We start from the raw sequence: 10,741 nt of genomic DNA on the forward strand, positions 1-10,741 counted from the left end.
TGGGTTTTATTGCAGTGAGGAGACACCATGACAAAGGTAATTCTTAAAAAGAAAAGCATTTAATTGGGGGCTGGCTTACAATTTCAGAGGTGCGGTTTATTATCATCATGGCAGGAAGCATGGCAGCATGCCAACAAACATGGTGCTAGAAGAACTGAGAGTTCTACATCTCAAACCTACACAGTGGCACATTTCCTCCAATAAGACCATGCCTACTCTAACAAGGCCATACCTCCTAATAGTGCAACTCTTTATGAGTCAAGCTTTCAAACACATATGTCTATGGGGACCATACATATTCAAACCACTACTCCCTGAATCACATAGTCTTGTAGCCATAATATAATATAAAATGCATTTAGGTCAACTTCAAGATCCCCCATAATCAGCTGGACAGTGGTGGTGCATGACGTTGGTCCCAGTACTTGAGAGGGAGAGACAGGTGGATCTCTGAGTTTGAGAGGCTAGCCTGGTCTACAGAACAAGTTCTAGGACATCCAAGGGTACACAGGGAAACCCTGCCTCAAATAACCAATAAGTAAACAAACAAACAAACAAACAAACAAATAAATAAATCCCTATACTCTATAACATTCTCAAATGTGTTTAAAAGTCCAAAGTCTCTTCTGAGATTCATGAAATCTCTTAACTGTAATTCCCTATTAAAATCAAAAAGCAGATCATATACTTCTTACATTCCATAGCATGCCTCTGTTTCCTGAGTGCTGGGATTAAAGGTGTATAACACCACACCTGGATGTAAACTAATTTTTAATTTCTTTCCACAAGATGGGAGCTTAGCTGAGTGGGATCATGCCCTGAGGTCACCCCTCCCCTTATTCCACTTAATGTCTTTCATCTGTTTATCTCCTTGAATACAGGGTTTAGCTCTCTTCTACTTTCTGTTGCTCTTTTTCTCTTTGAATCATATAGTTTGTACTTTTCCTTTCCTACATTGCTACATTTGATTAAAAGACTTTTCAGAAGAGTGAACCACAAGACAGAATTGATGCTAGGCTGTTTTGAGATTTCCTTTGCCAATTCAATAAATCTCTTCACTTTAGTCTTAGGCAGACTCTTCAGACAAGGGCAAAAAGCAGTCACATTCATAACTGAAATATCACAACGATTTCTAGTCAACATACTAAAACTCTTCTTTGTAACAGGCTCCCACAGTTCAAATCACCCTCAGCACTACTGTAGTCCATGTTCCTGCTAGCATGGCTGATTAAGCAGCACTTGGATTACGAAAAGAGTTGAATGTTTAAGTCCCATATACAACATTACTCCAAAGAACAGAGTGTCAGACTTAACATAGCAATAACCCAGTCCCTGGTAACAACTTCTTTCTTAGTTTGGTTTTATTGTTCCAAAGAGATACCATGACTATGGCAACTCTTATAAAGGAAAACATTTAATTAAAGCCAGCTTACAGTTTCAGAGGTTTAGTCCATTATCATCATGGTGAGAAGCATGGCAGTGTGCAGGCAGACATGATGCTGGAGGAGTTGAGAGTTCTACACCTTGATCCATAGGTAGAAGAAAGGTAGTATGTAGCACATTAGGCAGAGACTGAGTATAGGAGACCTCAAAACCCACAGTAGTACACTTCCTCCAACAAGGCTACATCTGCTCCAACAAGGCCATACCTCCTAATTGTGCCACTCCCTCTGGGCCAAGCATTCAAATACAAGAGTCCATATGTATTCAATACATAGCACCATACCTATTCAAACAACACTATTCTTAAATCTAGGTAGTCATTTGATCAAACATGCAAGCCATGTGTCGTATGTAACTTTTAAAATTTTGTTCCCCACTTATTCTAGCCATATTCCCAGTGCTCATATTTCAAGTGTCTTAAATGACTACTATATTCAACTGGAAAAGTAATAAAAGATTTCTATCAGAACGAGCCATTTGAAGCCTCAACGTTTAATCTAATAATTATTTTAGTATGGTTAGCTCCTTTATAATCCATATTACTACATATAAAACCAATAGGTTGAGTTATTTATGAGAGTTAGCATTTCAAAGTAGAATTTAAATTCCCTTAATCTGGAAACAAACTTAGAAGAGAAGAAAAACTGAGAAGGATTAAATACAAGTTTTTACCAAACAGTAGATTTTAAGATACTATACTGAAAAGCTTTTTTCTCACTTTATTCACTCCAAAATATTTTAAATTTCTCTCTCAGTTCCAGTACATATCAACTCCCAAGATAAACCATGTTCTTATTATAGTCCTCCCTTAAAAGCACACTGAACACTTTGAAACAGACAAACCCAGGATAAGGAAATAATGCACCCTAAATTTGTTTGAATATGTGTACCCTGAATTTGAAATAAGTAACCCTTATGCACTCATTAGTTTACCCAATAAATCTTGTTTATATATTACCTACTTAGCTTGGCAGTCTTCCTGACATTTGAAACAAATACCCAGATAGAACAATGCAGAAACTGAACCCCAGTGTCAGCTTTCACACCTAGATTACAAAGTAAACTGAAAAGCAGGTATTTGTCTATTCTTTGACTTTTAATATAATCTACTGCTTCTCAAAATTAACTGTGTACCAACCACAATCTGAACTTACCACATGGTTTCTTAAAACACAAATCACTGGATCTTAACACCCTAAGTGCCTAGTTCAATATGGCTAGCCAAGGATCCAATAATTTGTATCTCTAGCAAGCTTCTTGGTTGCTCAAATGTGACTGACTTTGAGACTCCATTTTTGTAGCAGAGCTACATTAATTTCCTCAAAAGTATGTGATTTAGGAATTACTACTTTCATTTCTATGATAATAAAATAATTTCTTAGAGATTATTTTTTTTCAAAAAAACATATCAGCTGTTCTATTTCTCAGAAGGAAAAAAATAAATTTTGGACCATCTCATGACATACCAGTTCCCTTTTTACTTCAACTCTGAGCTAGTAGAAAATAAGTAACAGATAGAATATAACCCCAAATCATCCATTACCAGATGCCTCTCTGCTTTATTTTCATGTAACAGTTGAGACTTTTGAGAGACAAATCACTAGTTGATCATGAAAAACATAAGTTCATCAATCAGATGTCATTGTCTTTTCTGACTCACATCATGTAGGAAACAATATAATGAGGTTAAAGTTTGCTTTCAGATTTTTTTCTTCAATGTAACTTAACATTGCATTGTCAGAGAAATCAGAACTTCAAAAAGATGCCCAGGTTTCAAAAAGCTGGCTTAATCTGCTAGATGCTAGAAAGTCAATGGTTCTAACTTACCATATAATACCACCCAAGAGTCATGGGCCTGGGAATCAAGCAAAATAGCTGAATCTAGTGATCTGGTCTTTTCCAAATGTTTAAAAGTAGTTCTTCTCAATCAGTAGTCTCCTCATATGAGACATTTTGCAGACATTTTTAATCATCACAACTGGAGGTAGGAATATTGCATTTCCTGATTAAAAATCAAAATGCACCCTTTCCCCCCTTCCTTCCTTCCTTCCTTCCTTCCTTCCTTCCTTCCTTCCTTCCTTCCTTCCTTCCTTCCTTCCTTCTTTCTAACATAAAATATCAACTCATAATTCTCTTTCAAAAGAAGGAGATTTTAAGCTGAGGACTCAGTAGTAGAGGGTTACCTACCATATGCAAGGTCCTATGTTCAACTCCCAGTATTGAAGATAAATAAATAAATAAATAAATAAATAAATAAATAAGCCCTTGATACTAAGACACCAGCAGCTCTGAGTGTGGGGAAGTTATTCTACTTATGAATATTTGTAAAAATAACTTTTATTCACTGGATGCAATTTTTATATTGGAGACTTACTGCTGAGTAAGCTCACCATTTCTAGTTCTTTCTGAACTCTGGCTGGTTGGTTCAACTCAGGTGCTTTGGCTCAAACTCCTCTCCAAGCTGACTGATTCAATCTGACTTCTCAACATGGCCTCAAACTAACTCTAGCAAATTGTTCTAATCTTCTGGCTCCTTCTTATTCTCTGACTTTACTTCCTCTGTTCACCTGCATTGAACTGCACTGATTCCCATCTGATTGAACAGAATTCACAAAGGAACTAGACTGAACTCAGCTGCCCCGCCCTCTCTTTTCTGTGTTGTTTTTTGTGAGAGTTTGGCATATCCTATCTCTGACTCATTCTGTCAAATCTTTCTCTGATTTGTCACGTTGTCTGCCCCTCAATTAGATGTCATTTTCAAACTTTGCTGCTTCCTTCTACCAACTAATTTTACTTTTAAAGTGTATACGAAGGGTGTGCCTCTATTCCTGCCAGAGGTTAAAGGTATGTGTAGCATGTCTTCATTTCAGCCAGATCACAAAGACCTAGAAGATCTTTGGATGTGATTAGAACAGCCATGTTGCTGGATTAAAATTCTACTACAAATATCAGCTAATTGATACAAAACTCAGATACATAGAATGTGCTAAGTCAGTGGTAGAGTGTTTGTCTTACCACGTCATGGGCTCAATATCCAGTATGTGCTCCCATTCTAAAAAAAAGTATGATTATTGTTGCTATTATTATTATTATTGTTGTTGTTGTTGTTGTTGTTATTGATTATGGAAATGGCTCAAGAGATAAAATGTGCTAATCACCAGAAGCCTGGCAGCCCAATTCAATTTCCAGAACTCACATAAAGACAAAAATCTGGATGTGGTAGCACTTGTAAAATCCTGAAGAGAGGAAGAGACAGGTAAACTGTCCAGAAGCGTGCAGACTACTCAGTCTGGAATAAATTGTACAATGGCAGAAACAAGTGATAATCCTAACTCTACATGGTAGAAGGCAAGAAATAACTCGCAAAAACTCATCCTCTGACCTCCATACATATGCTATGCCACTTGCTTACACAGCACATATGTTCTGTGCCCCATATTCATGCATGCATACACACATACAAGCACATTTTTTCAGGCTCAAAAGTTGAAAAAATGTTTTGAAAATGTATATAAACATATATTTACATGTCTAAATTAAATTCAACTTGCAAACTATTGCAAACACAGCTTTCTCCTCTTCAAAAATAAGAAGAGTCTCATTGTCTAAGTGTTTACAAAAATAAATGTTTATAAATAGATGCTTCGGTCACTATTGGAATCTACTGCCATCAAAAGAATCCGATGTCATTCTCCAAGGTCCAGAACAATTGCACTTCTCCCATAAGCCATAAGTAAAGGGAGACATCAGTTAGTCGTTTGATATCCAAAATCATATTGCATGAGAATAGGGCCAATAATATGTAGTGGCAATTCAACCAACCGTAGGGAATATGCAACCTCACATTCAGGCTCCATTCTTCCTTCATCATTAAGCATCTGAAATTTTTTAACAACTCTCTGTATCTTTTTGTTTTGAATATTGTCTTCATTGACTTTAAAATAGGAATAATAACTTCCATAAATAAATCTGTCATGAACTTCAAAGAAAATACATATGAAAGGATGTTGTAGGCTGTGACTTTGTTTTGGATTCTTTTATTTACCCCTTTATCTACCAGTAATCACTGACTGCCTATCTAGCACTCATTACAAATATAATGAAAAGGGTCATTAATAAATAGTCACCTGATTTTTTCTTATTGAGTCTGATTTATCAGGGGTCAAAACTTTTCCTTTGTTGAAACCAGTTCTTCACCAAAAGAGACCATATGTTAAAACTCTACCTTCAAGTAACTTCAGTATTCTGAGATGTAGTTCTCCAAAGATGAACTCACTTAGCTCTCAAAATATAGGAAAACTCAAATCACTTTTCTTTACACAAATTTTCCTTCCAAGATATTACTCATACATACCCAACACAAGCTAAATTTATCTACCTCTCCCAACTAAGCCATCTGTTGCATGTAAACATCATTGATGTATTCATCTAGTTAATTATGGTTCTCAAAAGAAATTTGACAACTAGGGGACTTTAAGTGTTAGGTGTTGATGCTGACATTATAGTAGAAAAATTAAAGGGTCCTAAGTATCAGAATAAATCTGCAATAAGCCTATCAATAAAGACAAAAACTTGAAAATGGAACAAAAATATGTCTCATAGAAGGAGCCATGTACATCAACACAGATTAAAACAAAAGAGAAAAAAAAACATTTTAAAGAGTATCATTCAGTTAATGAGAAAAATACTCTGAATTTATTCAAGGAAAATAGAAGAATCAAAACATAAGTTTCCAAAATGCCATGTTCACATTCATAAATCTTACTTTCATGATTCTTTTAGGCTAAATGTCCATAGTGAAACTGTGTGTGTAAGTAAATCTCAAACAAAGAAGAGTCCAATAAAATATGCCTCATTCTTTCAAAAAGTTTTGTCCTTTAAAATAGTTCTTGTCCTTTCAACAAGTATTCATATATGTGAGATATATGCTAGCATAAATTATTATTCCAGCAGAAATAAAAATTACAGTAATGGTGAAATTGAAATTATCTCTAACTTAAAAGATATCACCCATTTACTTATTAATGTTTTAATTTTTTTGCCTTCTGTGCAATATCAAATAAGAACTAGTCTCTATATTGCACTAAAAGGAATATTACAACAACATAGATTAACTATCACTCACACTTCTCAAAAAATTTTAAATATAACAATAAAAGTAATACATGATATTGCTTGACACTAATTCTTAGTAGAGACAATGGTACCTGATGACTAAAACTGTTACTTGAAAATATTACATGTCCCTTAGACTACTATGGCCTGATAAAAGTCATGATCTCAACACCTTAACACTGAAATCAAAGAAACTCACTCTGTATTCTGATCAAAGTTTAGTCTGAGGAAATTGCATGGCTAATTTGTATTAAATATTGGTAAGCATATGCTTCACATGATTATAAGTGTACAGAAGATAATGACTTATTTGTTCCTATATATCCTGATATAAAAAACTTAGTATTATTGTTATACATATATATATACATATATGCATATATTCATATGTTTGTGTATGCATCTGTATAAGCACATACTTTCTTTTTTTTTTTTGAACATCAAAATTTTATTCCAAAAGTATGAACAATGTAAAGCTAAAACTTCCAAGAACATTAAGGTTCAGAAGAAAGTGGCAAATTACAGCATTGATTTAACAACAGGAAATTGGCCTTTTGTCTATTTTCTAGCACCATGCCATGACTTTATTAAAATAACCAACTAAAAAATGAAATGTACAACTTTTTATTTTTTGGTGATTTTCACTGGTGATTCTTTGACATTGAGTTTGTCCACAAAAAATGTTTGATCTTCTTCCACTCTCAATGGCTGGTTTTCGATTAATTTTCTCTCTCCTTTTGAGTTCCTGTGACCCTGGATGCTCATGACCCACACTTTGCATTCTACTGTTTCCTGATTGTCCAATAGGCTTGTACTTCAGAACTTCATTTTGCCACTCATCATCAAAAGCATGAGCATAGCTTTCATTCATATTGATGAACTCTTGTTTGACCTCTTCATCCCCAGTCTTGTTCTTGGACTTCCTAATGACATGAGCTCTGTCATGGATATGATGACCAACAGCCATTCTTTCTAGTCCACTGTCAGAATCTATCATTGCTTTTCTGGTCTCTTTTACTCATCTTGGAGACGTATGGGTTTGAGTTGAGGCCTGGAAAACCTTTGGTTGTTCATCTCCTACTTTGGAATAGGTCATAACAGAAGAAGAACAAATGAATGCCCATTTGGTTCAATTGAAAGTTGGCCAAAGTTTCTTTGTAACTACTGTATATCATTTTATATATTTACCATCATCCAATCCATTGTCTGAAAAGGGTTGACATCTGCATGAGTTAAGGAATCCTCACCATCATATTGGTCTCTATGATTATTGGTTCTTCCTCTACCATCAGAAATACTAGGCATGTCTCTTCCAAGAGGTTCAGAGAACTTCTCATAATATTGCCCATATTTTCTCTACGTGCAAGGAAAGAATAAGAGAAGAAGGGGTAGTCCTCAAAGCTTCTGCTCAGCATCCAGAAGGAACATCGTGGTTCTTCGGTGGGTGCTGGTGGAAATGGTTGCAGCTGCTGTGGAAAAGCACTAGCCTGCTTCCAGCTAGCTTCATGCACCTCCCTCACATACTTTCTTCTGCTTTATCAATAACATGCTAAAGCCCCAAATAAAAAGCTTGTCTCCATAAGAAATTCAGTCAGAATCTACTCTCTTCTTTTAGTTGTAGAAATATTTGAAAGGACTTCCAGATCATGTCTGAGTCTTCTCTGATCCAGTTACAGTTTTTTACATATTTTGAAATCTGTCTTTTCTATGTTCAGTACCTGTATTTCTCTATAATAAAATTTATGTCTACGTATATCTTGGTTAGTTTAATTTTATTTCAGATGTTCACAAGAAATTCTAAAGGTATGACCAAGTTCAAGAGTATTTTTAAGTGAAATAATAATTATTATTCTACATTTCTACTTCTCTGGAGCACCATAAATTATAAAAATTGTAGTTAAGTGATATCAGACAAATAGTGGCTTTTTGTAGAAAATAATAGACCTTCCCATATATTTCATATAATTATTTCAGAACTATTTACATATCGGGGAATATATGTTTGGTTAAGACAAAGACCTAGTTCATTTTATGGATTGCTGTCATATTTCTAAATTTGCAAAAGAAATGGATATCTGCTTACATTAATAAACATTGAAAATATGAGGCTGGTGAGATGATTCAGTGTTGATAAGAACATTTACTGATCTTGCAAAGGACCCAGGTTTGGTTTCTAGCACTTATATTGCAGTTCACAAATGTCTATGTACCTTCAATTCCAGAGTATCTGATGCCCTCTTTTGTTTGTGGGTACAAGACACATGTGAGATGCACACACACACACACACACACACACACACACACATACACACATGCAAACAAGCACATACACACATAAAACAATTTTAGATAAAAATGTGTCATATAAAATTATGAAAATATTGCATATGTTGGTCTAAATGTGCAGATATATTATGATTGGCCAAATGATGATCAGAGAAGTTTCTTTTTAAAATATACATGCCTACATTTCTTCATCTTTAGTTTTCGTGATAATTTGTACAAACTATTTGACAGTAGATAGAGGAGTTTCTATAAAATTAATACTCACTAAATATGACTTTTATGGCTGATTATACACAATGCATTTGAGTTTCATTTGTCTTAATGGTTTGTGGGTAATTAGACATTCATGCCTGGAGTACTTATTGGTGAATCAAACTAGATTAGAGTTCACTTTGAAATTCACATGGTTGCACTTGAATTGACTGATGTGATTTAGAAATAGAAGATCAAAGTATATGATATGCCTTGTGAAGATGTTCTTGATTTTGTATCTGAATTTTTAAAAAGAAATGTATGAATGGTTATGAGAAATTGAAGGCTGCATACAGAATAAAATGATAGCTAACACCATATCTACAGACCTGCTAAATATCTTAGAAACTCAATTAAGTTGTTTTGAGCAACTTCCTTAAGGGAAAAAAATTATACTTTCAAGCAGTGATAATAGTGTGAATAATCTCTTCCTTTGGATAGACTAGTCCAGAATACCAGCCAATAAGTGTTCTTAACTACTGAGCCATTTCTCCAGCCTGAGGAGGGAGAAGGAGGGGAAGAGAAAAGCAGAGGGGAAAAGTATAAATGTACCACATGCCCAATGAAATTTTTGTTGTAGATTTAGTTTTGTTTTGCTTTTTGAGACACAGTCTTACTGCATGGCCATGGCTGACCTTGATCTACCTACTTCTGCCTCACAAGTACTGGGCTTAGAGGTATATGCTACCATTCCCACCTGACCATCAACTTTTAAATATAAGGAGAATAAAGGTTAGAGAGAAAGATCATAGCTGTTTACTTATAGCACCCAGATAAATATAGCATGGATATTTCTGATAAAGGAAAAGATGGAGAGAGAAAAAATGATACTCAAATATAATAAGTGGAAGACACAGAATTCAATAGAACATGGGTCCTGTGGAAGAAAATCTAGTGCTTTTAATTGTGGGAGCATCTTCCAAGCCAGATAGATAGATAGATAGATAGATAGATAGATAGATAGATAGATAGATAGATAGATAGATAGATAGATTATAGACCCTATGAAAGAAACTACTGCTATAATTCCACTAAGTGGACAAAATATTAAACCAATTCTTAGTGACTTGTCATAACAGTCATTGATTAATATATTTTCTAAGCCTCATCAGAGAATCTTCTGCATGTAGTATATAATGATCACCACAGAAACTCATAACTGGCCAAGGTGCCAAAAATAAGAGATTTCAGAATGTTCATTCCTAAGAAGAACATATATACCACAACCTACCTCCTCAAGAGATGGCAGAAAGGGTATAAGAGGCAGAGAAGGTAGATGACTCCAAAGAAACAGTGTCTTCTAGGTACAGCAGGGCACCTGCACATATGAACTCAGAGCAGTTATGACACCATGTACAAGACATACTCATACCTAAATCAAGCCAAATCCCAGAATGAAGAGGGGAGTTGGGTATGGAGTTTCACCTCCAGCTGCTAAGTTATTGGAAATTCTTAACTGTTGAAAGAGGAAGGTCAATTTTCCCTAAAAGAGTAGCCCCTGATAGGTTGACCATGCTCCAGTAGAAGTCCACACATCCAAGAATATTTTGGTAGCACAAATTGCCCTTGATTGTGGCATGGCAATGAAAGAACACAACGTTGGATGGGAAAGGAAAGAGTGATGGATCTTGGAAGAGTTAGGAGA

The 10,741-nt window shown here is 35.1% G+C and overlaps 1 pseudogene; it reads right to left on the bottom strand.

The window, feature by feature from the left end:
• Window positions 1-7,182: 7,182 nt before the first annotated feature.
• LOC116095364 lies at window positions 7,183-7,973 on the bottom strand (annotated as a pseudogene).
• Between the last annotated feature and the right edge of the window lie 2,768 nt (window positions 7,974-10,741).

Source organism: Mastomys coucha, chromosome X (assembly GCF_008632895.1).
Source record: "Mastomys coucha isolate ucsf_1 chromosome X, UCSF_Mcou_1, whole genome shotgun sequence".
NCBI lineage: Eukaryota > Metazoa > Chordata > Mammalia > Rodentia > Muridae > Mastomys > Mastomys coucha.